The sequence below is a fragment of the Camelus ferus genome, chromosome 5 (assembly GCF_009834535.1).
Source record: "Camelus ferus isolate YT-003-E chromosome 5, BCGSAC_Cfer_1.0, whole genome shotgun sequence".
In the NCBI taxonomy this organism is placed as follows: Eukaryota; Metazoa; Chordata; class Mammalia; order Artiodactyla; family Camelidae; genus Camelus; species Camelus ferus.
The window spans coordinates 40,696,646-40,709,472 of NC_045700.1; the positions used below are offsets into that span (position 1 = coordinate 40,696,646).

The 12,827-nt window shown below is 35.2% G+C and overlaps 1 protein-coding gene across 1 annotated transcript in view; it reads left to right on the forward strand.

The window, feature by feature from the left end:
* Window positions 1-460: 460 nt before the first annotated feature.
* CSRNP3 (cysteine and serine rich nuclear protein 3) overlaps window positions 461-12,827 on the forward strand; it is a 179,958-nt gene continuing 167,591 nt past the window's right edge. The window contains exon 1 of the mRNA XM_014560204.2: window positions 461-610. The gene's annotated coding sequence lies outside the window, so the exon portion shown is untranslated. The remainder of the gene's footprint in view (window positions 611-12,827) is intronic.

Sequence of the window (12,827 nt, forward strand, 5' to 3'; positions counted from 1 at the left end):
TGAAATGCAAATAGTATTATATGTCAATGTAAAGGGTCTTGATTCATTTAATTTTATCTCTTTGCAAACTGAATGTGAATAATGTTATCTTGACATTCAGTCTCAACCTCCTCTATCTACATACCAAAATGTACAATGAGAAGATCATTTTTTTTCACTGAACAAAATCAGTGGGAACTGAAAAACAGGCAGAATAGACAGTGTACCTAAGTTTTACCACGAGTGTTTTGCTTTGATTTCAGCTGGGTGAGGCATTGATTAACCCTGTTTCCCTAAATCCAAAGCAAGACACTTCAATTCAGCTGAGTTCACCTGCAGATATTTTCCATAGCTTGGATCTGTTCTTTGAAATATCTTTTCTCTCTTCATTCCTTTCCTCTCCATATTCCTTTTCTCCACTCCCTGCCCCTCTGCCAGCTGCAAGGATTTGTCCTCTAAAAGGGTGGGGGTGGGAGGGAACGAGGGATGAAAGCAGACAGGGAGCATGAGCCGGAGAATGCCAGGATCTGGCTTTTGTTATTGGTTGGCTGCTGCCTGATGGATAGACGAGGGAGGAGTGAACTCTTCAGTCTGTTCTGACGGAGCCGAAGTGCAGAAACCATATTTACAGGTAAGAGCAAAAGAGAAAGAAAAAATTATTTTCTTTAAAAGAGAATGCTTCTCAATTCCTATTAAGACAGTTTTAGGATACTGAAATTATTCCGAAGACACTTCCTGAAAGTGGATCCTTTTCATTACTTGAGGAAGCTTTGCTATGAGTTATTCTTTTCCCCTGCAAAATCCTTGACTGATAAAAACACCAGAGGCATGTCTTATCCTGGATAACTTTCTAGCAAGTGTTAGAGGAAAAATTAATAGATAAAATGAGCCATTGTGTCTTTTTTGTTTGTTTTTATTCAAGCTTATTTTATTGGAAATCAAAGGAAGGCTTAGGAAAGATTGGTAAATTCCACAGGTCCTGAGAAAATGGAGTTTTCTCTGAATATACAGTGTAAAATTTCATGTGGTGTTTTTAAAATATTTACAACACAGTAAATGATTTAGGAAAATAATTTTTGCAGGTTGTAGACTCTTAGCACTAAGTTAGCATGAATGATTTATACGCATTTACACCCTTTTAACTTACTTCTCTTGACAAAGCTTATGCTGTTGGGTAGTTGTATCATTTTATGTAGTAAATTGTAAGCTTATATGATAATTAAACAACTGTCTATCAGCATGCATGGGGCCATTTTCCATTTTCAAAGCTCAGAAGCTTGTTTGTGAAGAATTAAACATTGCTATAAAAAATAGCATCTTATTAGGCAAGTTTTACTGGTAGTTTCATTTAACAATCAAATATACCTAGATAAGAATTCCATCACAGCATTTATATTGTGGTTATATCCCTAGGGCAATATTTTTTTAACAGCTCAAAAGTAAAGATTCTACTTTATTAGTTGTTTCTCTATCTTAATTTTTTCTTTTATTTACCCTTAGGGAAAACAGGGGAGAGTTCTAAATATATAGACTCAATGACACACAGTAAAGACATATGAAAAATAATTTTACTCTAAGTCCATTTAATTTCATAGTGATTTTAATTCATAAATATAGGTCAATTAAGGATGGGGAACCTCACTAAAATAGAGATTCTTTTAAAAAAGGTTATTACTGACTTGAACACATTGGCCGTCAATTAATACTTGTTGACTATAATAATAAAAGTCTTTCAAAGATATAAATGATTCGTTCATCTATTTTAAAAATTCATCTTTTGAATGAGTCACAAACTAATAAGAATGAATATGCATAATTTCTAAGGATTGTTTTGATCTTGTGTTTACATTTTGTTTTTGTTTGAGAGATGGATTTTGTCTTTGAAGAGCAGACAAAAACACAACAGTTCTTGCAAAATTGAAAAAAGAACGGGAAAAAAACTACTGAATATTGGGTAAAGATTATCTAAATGAATGGAGAACTATCTTTAATTTCCTAAATGTACTAAACATAAATTAATAATATGTTTATACACGTAAAGTGTCACATTGACCCAATCAAATATTCTTGCATGATTTATTTTGAACTGTTTCTGGATTTCAAAAATATTGTGATACCAAAAAATTGTCATGTTTCTGATTATTGATGGAGTCTTCTGATCTTGGTTTTTGAAACAAAATGATGGTAGAAATTAACTGACCCCTTAGACTGGAATTTAAGGTGGTATGTAAGAACAGACATTCACCTCCTGAAATGTGGTAGAGAAAATAAGTCAAGGCAGTTATATTTTTTGGAAATTATAAATTCCAAGTAAATCTACCTCCAGGAATGAAGGGGAATTGATGAAAATTAGAGAGCAGAGTTCCACATGGTTTTAAATTATTCTGTTTCCTTGGAAACCAGCTGCTGCAGATGCATTTTGCTTTCTTTGGCTAAAAATATCATCCTTTTAATAATTGCTAAGGGAAAGGTTTTGAATAAAACCAAAGTATATTGTTGCTGCTTTTTATAATTTCCTTAATAGCTCACATATTTTGGATGAAAAGTAGATAAACTCTTTCTCAATCAGCATTTCCTATCATCCACGGGCAGACGTCTGCATGAGATAACCATGGTAGCTTTTACTGCAGAGACTACAGGAAAAAGAGAGAGAGAGTGTGTGTGTGCGTGCAAGAGAGAAAGAAAAAAAAAGCATGAAAGAAAACAGTTAAGAGGTTCCCGTCCAAGTGAAGAATGAAAAAAGGCAAATGAAAACCATGTAAGGCTGCTCTGTGAGAGACACCAAAGCAAGACCATTTGTTTTTCCTTTAGTGCAAACATTAAGTTTCAAATATAGGTTTTTAATAGAGGCCACTACATCCAGCTTGTCTCCTGCTGCTGCACAATACTGTCTTTCCTTTTCCTCTTTATGTTTGTAGTGGTTAGCAGTATACTAAGACAATAAATCAAGAAACTTTATTTTAATATATTAGTCATTTTAATCATAAGAAAACCTTGACATTTATGTTCAAGCTATGGGTAATGAGGAAGATTAAATACATATTTTGACATATTAGATCAAAAATGTTTTTTAAGTTAATGTCCAGACCATGTTTTATTAATGCAGTCATTTCCTTACCTTTGTAATCTAATATATAAAAATTGCATGTTGCAACAACCTAAAAACTGTTTTTTAAAATATTATTAATGTAATACATTTGAAATTTAATAGGAATTATTGTAAATACACATATATACTCTGTTTTATTTGAAAATTTTCACTTTTTTGGACAAAATTCATTTTATGTGGCTTTTCTTTTTAAGAAATAAAAATCACAATTATCATTGTATTTTGCCATAGGCAATTTCTTAAAGCATTTTCACTATTAACTTTTTTCTCTCAGCTATTTGGCAAGAGAGAAAATCAGCATAAAGCTGTTACATCTTTCCTATTTTATCATTCAAATGAGATTCCTACCTCTGTCTTCTCTTTTACCATTTGTTTAAACGCTTTTGACATGTAATACTTTGTTTTCATAATGTTAACCTTAGTCTATTAGATTTATTGTTGGCAATGTAGTAAATAAAGTACTACATGCTTAAGCCATGTTTTAATATATTTAATATCTGGGCAATACATTATTTAGAGTTAAATTAATTTGTTCTGTCTGTGTTATTTTTCAAGAGTTAAGATAATGGGAAATATTTAGCTTTTATCAATTAACAAGCACTTCAGTGGCAGTACTTTCAGCATAAACATGGATGGCATTGAAGAGCATGCTGACAACAAATCAGACTAGTATGTGGATTATGCAACCTGTGTGAATAACTCACTTCAGGCACAATCAGAATTATCAGGAATATTTCAATTTTCTGAAAATTCCATATTGCATGGAATTACTCTCTACTACAGGTAATTTTTAAATACATTTTGTTAGTAGCGTCTCTGCTGCTTCAGGCTTCTTTATTTGCTACAAGTAGCTTTCCAGATTCATTGATGAGTCTATGTGGGTCTCTTAAGTCTTACAACATGTGTTCTGGAAGAGGAAGTATTAATAGCTTCCCCTATAATACAGGTAGACAGCTCCGTATCTATAATGGAAATACGTTAGTTTGGCAAATTACCCTACAATGCTAGAAATGGAAGGATGGGATTTAAAAAAAATGGAAATCACACCAGGGTAAGAAAGCTCGGGTCAGATTTCACAGTGTTCAAACTGTGAAATGTACTTAGGGTGATTCAAGCAAATGGAAACTCTTGTTACTATTTGTACTATGGTAGACCATAACAAAAATTTTATTGATCAGAATTTATTTTTGACTTAGTATGTATCTAATACTTGATAGTATGACATAGGGCTTATATAGGTATAGGAAGGGAGTTGGTCCAAAGCAGCATTATTACTCTTTAATTGCCGTTTTGTAAATCAAGGAGTAAAGAATGAACTTGCTTATCAAGCTGATAACCACATTCGGAAGTTTCACGTATCTCAGTGAATCAGTTGGGCAAATCGTTTGATTTCTCAGTCAACTGTTCAGCTCTCAGTTGTTGTAATAGACTAAATAATTTGACGTGAAAATTGTTGAATGTGCAAACGCAGAGAATACAGACTCGATGTAACTTTTCAAGCATTTAATTAAAGATTATGATTACCTCGATACATGTCAATGGTAATTCCAAGGATCACACATTAGCAAGAAAACTACTTGACACAAGGTCAACTTTGCTAACCATTCATTTTAGTCTAATGGCCCAAAAGGTAAATAGTAGCCATCTGATTTATTTCCAAAAAGTCTTTGTTCTTTAGTTAGATCAAGAGCTTAACACATTATCTTCCAATACAACAAAGGGTGAGGCACACAGCACGTTTCTATCTCTCCTGACTCACATGCACATTTGTAACTATTATTTTAAACAAAAACCACCAATCACCAGGTAAAAGTAGTTCTTATGTAAATTTTATATCTTTAAACAATATTGATTCTGAAGTTCTTTGGAAAATACTCATTTGGTTTTTATTATGCTCTTTGTGTGGGACTGACTTATAGAGAGAATTCTTTCCTGGAATGCTCATTTTGCCTCTGAAAAAAGTAAGGCACAAAGAAGAATTCCCACAGTGATTTTTTTAGTGGGAAATTGAACATCATGCAAAAAAACAATAGCCAAATACTATGAATTTGTATTAAATATTGTATATAGTGCATTAAATACTAGATGAAAGAAAAGCAGAGTTTAGGAGGACTTTGGAAGAAGGTGAAAAAGCACGTGGGGCCAGATGGTCCCCTATGGGTAACAACACAAGAATTTTAGAGTTTCACAGAACTCTCCATCTCAGACCTGCTTTCGGTTTCCCGTCAGCATGATCATTTTGACTTACCGTCGTAATCTCCTTGACTTTAAATAAATTAGCTGTCAGGGTCAAAAATGCATTTCAGTTTTGTTTTCTAGTAAGTGTTGATACAGTTAGGTGCTGTCATGTTGTGGGTATATCACAATATATTTAATAGATGAAACAAGTAATTTCCTAAGCAGGACTCCTGAATGTATTTACAAAGATTTTCACTTCCTTTTCTATCTCAGGGTTAGGCTAGCCATGGAAAATCAATATTTGTCATCAGTCATTACCCAAGTAATACTGGTTTTGATGCTGTCAGCATATTAAGGCAGAAAGATTCTGGGAAAGGTTTTCCGAAGTTATTTTAAAAATTCTTGCTTTGCTTTCTCAAATTCCTTTCGTGCAGCTCATAAAACTCATACATAAAACTTTAGATTGTTTGGCCATTGTGACATCTGAAACAGTAAGGGGCCCCAAGTGGACTCTCCCATCCTGCCCACTGAAATCCCCAGGGCTGAGGGTCAAATGGGAAACTGCGTTTGGGGTCTCTATTCCAAGCTTCCATATTCAGAGATCTTCACATACTATGTGAGCAGGGCCAAAGGGCACAGCCTCAGGGCCTCCACAGGCCTGTCCTGTGCTCCCTGCCATGGCTTCTTAGTGTGGTCCTTCCGGTCACTTCCTTGACTTCTCTCTAGTCTTTCATCAACCATCTCAATTATAATTCTGTGGCAAGGGGTTTCTTTGTCTTATATTGTCATCTACCATAATGCCTGATACCTTTTATGTGCCCCCAAATTGTTTTGCTAACTGCATAAATACGTGAATAATCTCTTCAGGTAGTCACCTTATTTTTTTCTTGTACCTTCCCAGTGACAGCCGCTCGTCACATGCTAAGATAGTCCCTTTCTTTCATGTGCTTCTTTGTTAACACTTCAACGTGACAGTGTTTGTTTCACATAAATGTCATTAAGCCATGCAAAATTTGGATTGCAGACCTTTTTTTCCTTTTCTTTTATGAGGGAGAGGTAATTGGGTTTATTTATTTATATTTGGAGGTGGTTCATGGGGATTGAACCCAGGACCTCATGCAAAGCATGCACTCTACCGCTTGAGCTATACCCTCCACCTGGATTGCAGACTTTTTATCATATAAACTCCTTTCAAGCTCTCTGACTTTAACAGGGGATTTCATCTGTATGCAGTCCCCGTTTCATGACCCCCTGCTCTGTGCTGTTCCATTATACTACTCTTCTGTTCCTGATCTCACACACGTGCACACACACACACACCACCATCATCATCATCACATATTAAATCAATGGATTAATTGTAAATTAATGTAATTATGTTTATATTAACATGTAATATACATGATAAATACTGTTTCTGTAAGAAAATAGAGTAATATGTATTTTACCAATCTTTAAGTGCTCTTATACATATGCTCTTATTCAATGAATCCCCACTGTCTTGAGTCAAAGATGTTCAGCAATATTAGATTAAAGTTTAAATTGTTCAGCAATATTTCTCTTCTACTCTGAACCCACTTTCTCCCATTTATCCTGTGTTCTGGGGGAACAGTTTTAATTCATGCTTGGCAAGTGACAATGCTGAATCAGCTACAAAGAAACCAAGGGTGTGTGCTGAGAGTTAATATACCCATTTTACTGACGTTTAATATGTCTCAAGGTAAAGATAAGCAAATAATATGGGATGGGTGGAAGTCTCAGTCTATCATAGCAAGTAGAACTTACCAACACACACAAAAAAGAATGTCATGCCCTCATGTCTAGGGAGTCTGTAGAGGAAGAGTGACTGCTAATATACCTTTAAATATGCTGATGTATATGGGGACTGTACTGTGGTGTATATATATACCCCTTAAATGGATGATGCAGTCAGCCAGTCAGTACATCTGCTTCTAGAAATGCATACTCTGGTGCAAATTATGTATTGGTGGTAACTGGCTAACCTATTAGTTCTTTAGATAGTACAGCATAATGATTGATGGAATGCCTACTCTGCCATCTTACTGCCTGTGTAAATTTGGACAAGTTACTTCAGCTGAGCCTTGGCTTCCCTTTCTGTGAAATTCAGTTATCTACCTATGTGATATTGTAAAGATTGATAAATCCACGTAGAATGTTTTTTACCACAGAATTTGAGACATAGTCAGGAATTGTGTGCAATTTTAGTTGTTATTTCTAGTCATCCTTTTCTGTTAATAAACCGAGAATGGAAGGAGGAAAATAATCCCCAGGGTTTTTAATGGTGTCCTAAATGTTATTCCTCATTAGGGAGCTTAAAAATTCCTTTTCCCCTCAATTTTTCCATGTTAACTACAGTTAACTCATTGGATATCAGCTGGCTAAATTAGTATTGTATGAGATAATGAACTTGTGAAAACAATTGAAGCAGTGAGATACCATCAAGAGTCAAGGAAGTGTGTGATGATTAAAAGTATGATTTCAAGTGCCAAAATGCCTGGGTTGGAATGCTGCCTGTAAGATTAATTAGCTTTATGACCTTGGTAGATCGAACCTCTCTGTACTTCAGTTTTTAATCTGAAAATGGTATTAATAATAATGCCTACCTCATATGGGTACAGTGAATATTAAATAAGTTGATATATGTTTTACTTTCCTGTTTCTTTGCAACAATTATCACAAACTTAGCAATTTTTTCTGCCTTTATCTATTTATTTTTATAAATAATATTTATTAATAACATTTATAGAATGAAGAAGCTGGTGATTAGGGAGATTCCATGATTGTGCAGTTAGTTTGAGTTCGAGTCATTAATAGTATCTGGGTCTTTTTTAAACCTTTTTTTATTTAATTGAAGTATAGTTGATGTATTATAAACTTAGCAATTTAAAGCATGCCCACTTATTAGCCTATGGTACTGTAGGTCAGAAGTCCTGCAGAGCATGGCTAAATTCTTAGCTTAGAGTCTCACAAGGCTGAAAACCGGGTCTGCTCAGCTGAATTCTTGTCTGGTCACTCCGGAGGAATAATCTACTACTACTCACTCAGTTCCATGTGGTTCTGGGACTGCGGTCCTGTTTCCTCCTTGCTGAAGCCAGAGCCACTCTCAGCTCCTAGAGTCTGCATACTTCCTGGTCATCTTCAAAGTCAGCTACAGAGAATCTCTTGTGTTGAATCCTTCTCACCCTTAATTTCTGTCCTCTAGTTTAAAGTTTTTATGTGATTGGGTCAGGCCCATGGATAATCTACCAGGTCACTGACTTGGGACTTTAATTACATATACAAATTCCCTTTGCCATGTAATGTGAACATACAAAGTGATATTTCACTGTATAATCCTGGGGCTATACAAAGAATGCACACAAGAGGATGGAGAATCCTGTATTCTACCTTAGAATCCAGCAGAATACCCATGTAAAATGCCAGAACAGTGCCTGGTGCATAGTAAGCACGATTTATGTGTGTTAGCTCTGATTCTTACTGAGTATATGAAAAATTCACAGAACTAAAAAAAATAGCAATGTCACAGTAGTGACCAGACTATAGTGAAATGACATCCTAATGCACCCATTAAAGACATAACTTTCCACTAGGTGACTTGGCAGCGTGTACTGAGAACCTTGTAATTCCACTTCTAGGAATTCGTCCTAAAGATACAGTCAGAGATGTACACAAAAATATATGAAAGAAAATGTTAATTATATGGTGATTTATAAAAATTTAAAAAGAAACCAAGCATCTCCCTTCGAGCTTTAGTTAAATATTACTGTATGGCCATTCAATGAAATGTTATGTAGCCTAAAACACAAAGATAAAAATCAAATAAAACAAAAACAAGTGGTGTAGAGAATTATTTAATGAGAAGGGAACATGCTTATGTTAGTAAGTGGACAGATTATAGGTGGCAAAATTAAATGTATAGTGTTAATCAATCCACACTCCTTTCTGAAGTGTGAAATAGCCTTTTGGCAAGATGGTCCCTTGACAATGGAGGGAACTTACCCTGACACTATCTGTCTGGTCATGCTCATCCATCCAAAGAACAAGAGCACCTTCAAAAGGAGACTTTGTAGCATCTCCCCTAGTTTTCTGTTCTGTTGCCATCCATTTCATACCCCAGAGTGTAAATGGCATGCCCTGATCTCTCACTTCCAATTTATAGCACCCCTTCATACTGAACTGGCTAAACTATATTCTCAGCCAAGATTTTAGAGTATTGTTTTTGTTTCTTTTTAGTTCTAATGCAAAGCATCTGGAATTCATAATACGTACCAGTGGAGGGTGTAGAAGTTAACAGTTATTAGGAAAGTACCTGCAGTGCACATTCTAACACTATAAAACAGCTACCATTAACCCCATTTAATAGATGAGAAAATTTTGGCTCAGACAAATTGAGTAACTCGCTGAAGAACTTGCATTTAGGAAATAGTAAAACCAGGTTTTCAAGCAAGTGGCTTCACCCTTTTCACCATACCAGTGATTCCAGGTAGTTCCTGGGACTCTTTTATATTTTTTTAAATTTCTCCAGAAAATTTTAATGACTAGCCTGGTCTAGGACACATCACCACTTCCCTATACCTGGAGGCAAATTCATGGTAACAGCGCAGACTGCTTTTTACTCCTAAGCTTTTTCCAGCTCCGGGCTCTCAGATCCTGAATTTCAGATTAAAATGTGTTTTTAAATGGGGGATCCAGATACCACCATGAGTTCAGATTAAAGCAATTCTTCCCATTTCTCTCTCAACCCAAAAGGAGATGTACCAAACTCTGTAATCTTTGGAACTAGCATTTCTCCATAGACACTACAACCCAGGCTGATTTCTTCTACATCTTGCTCTTCTGCTACTAAATTCTTGATAACTATCAATGCCCAGATCTCTCAACTCACCAATTTTCCATTTCTTCTTTGGGGATTTTCCTCCATTTTTTACAAAGTCTTTCCTACTTTCCCTCCATATTCCCAGGACCATTCAACCTACTTTGACTTTTATTCACCTTTATTCTGCATCCATCTCTGAATCCAACAGTCTGTCCCCACTCTTGTTCTAGTCTTTGCCAATTAACCTTGGTAACCAACCCAAGCCCATGATTGTACCCTAGTTTCACAGAAGTGTCCTTGTCATGGGGGAATAAAAGGAACTTAAAAATATATACATGGTGTTAGAGGTTTACTATTTAATATATTGGGCTTTCTGGTGTCATAGTTTCATAATAATAAAATCAACCATTGGGTATTTTATTCTGTAAAAATTGCCTAATGACAACAAATATTTAAGTTCTTGAGAGAGATGCATATAAGCTCTGAACTATTATTTTTAGAAAAATAATATTCATCTGTAAGAAGGGCAATGTATCCATCATTCATAGTAGTTCTGACCTCAAAATAGCAAATTATATTTTTAACTTTAGATTCACTTAGTGACCTGTCTTAATTCAATTTTTTCTCATTGTGTCATAAATTGAACATAAAATAATTTGTTTTCTTCCCCTACTCTTAAAATTTCTTCTGTCTTTTGAATGAATTTGTATAAAAGCACTCAACTATTATTTTGAATATTTTAATTCAAAATCTGACTCATCTATTTGGCTGATACAATTTATAATTTATAAAAGTTTTCATATTAGGAACAGCATTTAAAAATTATATTATTTTGTATACTTATCAAAAAGAATTACTAGATATAGGATCAGTAAGAATATAGTATTCCTGTTAGATAGACTAAGAAAATCTGAGTAGATTCCATTTTTTTGGACGTAGGAAACACAGGACCTTTAGGAGGTCCATTAAGAGACCCTGAATTAGAATTCTAAAACTTTTGACTTTTAACAAATATCATACATTTTTAGGTGCTAAAAAAATATAAATCAAGTTATCCATACTTGCCTCTGTTTCCTAACAGTTTCTTCCAGCCATATACTCTCAAAACAGCATTCTGTGTTACAGGGTGACTGAATATTGTTTAGGATTGCTCTCACTGGACTATGTAGAGGGCGCAAACTCAGTCAAGGACATTCATAATAACTGTTCTCCCTTCCCACCTATTACTGCAGACATCTGAATGGGGGTAGTGTCTTAGTCTCTCTCACAATTTAACTTCTCCTGCAAGATCTCTCTGTCTGTTGTCATGGAAATAATTGTAACATTGCAATTTTAGCACTACAACCAGAGCACACCACAGTAGAATCAAATTGGCAAACACAAAGTAGGATGAATCTATTTCTCCTCTCTTTCTCTCTCTGTCTGTCTGTCTCCAAGCATTTCTTATGCTTTGGGACCTTTTTTCCCATCCTTTCTTTGTGTTTATTCAGAATCTAATTACACAGTTCAGTCTCTCTTTAAATGGCTGTGCAAGTTTCTTCGAGGCTACCAGAACTAAAAGTATAGATGTGAGCAAATCCACACAAATTATTTATTTGATTTCATACCTGTTAAGGAAAAATTTCCAAATAGTTTCCTATAAATAATAAAAAAGCTACATCAACATTTTAAAAAATCTATCAACAGCTCTCTTTTTTTAGGAGATTTTCTGCAATTTTTTAAAAACCTCCATAAGTCACTTGAAGATAAGAAAGATTCTTCAATGGATTTCAAGCAAGGTCAACTCTGAGAGCCAGAGTCCTATAATTCTTGCAGTAATAAGTTGCGGTTATGGATTTTACTTCTTAAAAATCTTGAATAAGTAACTTTTAGGGAGAGTGGTGGATAAAATAGTTATTAACTCTTAACCTCCATTTTCCCACTAATAAGTAAATCTTTGATAGTGATCACCATCCATATAATGCCTCTTCTCTACCAAATTAAAAGAAATATTCCTTTAGAATAATAAAGGAAAGCTTACTTTGTCATTGTTAATTTGCAAAAGCTGTACCAGAAAGTGGTACGATGTATCAGAATTGGTCCTATTTGAAATCTAGCAGGTAAGGTGGTCCCACCATCATCAAATATTTGGTAAATTTAGAGACCAGAGACGGTTGTAGGTAAAATTAAGGAACCACATTGCTTTGGGAAGCATTTTGACCCTCCCTCCCCTTCTAACATCTTTCTGAATTCTTTCCCCCCAAAAGGAACCTACCTCTTCAGCCTGGTCAGGTTCTGATTTTAACTGTTCATCTGAGCTGCAAGTTCCTCCTTAATTTCCTTTCTTCTGTCAAATCTACCTTCACCATAGGCCCTCTGGTTTTCGCTTTTTTTTTTTTTTAAATGAAATAACAGGCAAATGAGTAGTCCTTTGAAAGTATAAGTCAGATCTCATCACTCCACTACTTAAGCCCTGCAGAAACCTCCATCTCACATAGAGTAGTCTCCAAAGTCCTTACAGGTTCTACACAATGTAGCCCCAGATACCTGTTTAACCTCGTTGCCTACTGTGCCCAGCCCAGGACCTGGGCACATGCCATTCCTTCTGCCTGGCCCGCTCTTCCCCAGGTGTCAAAACTGCTGGCTCCCTCACCTTCCCCTCTGTGACATTAGCTTACCAACTAATTCAAAATGCAATGTTCTCTGTCAGCGAACCTAGTAGTCACTGTATCACTGGGCTACTTA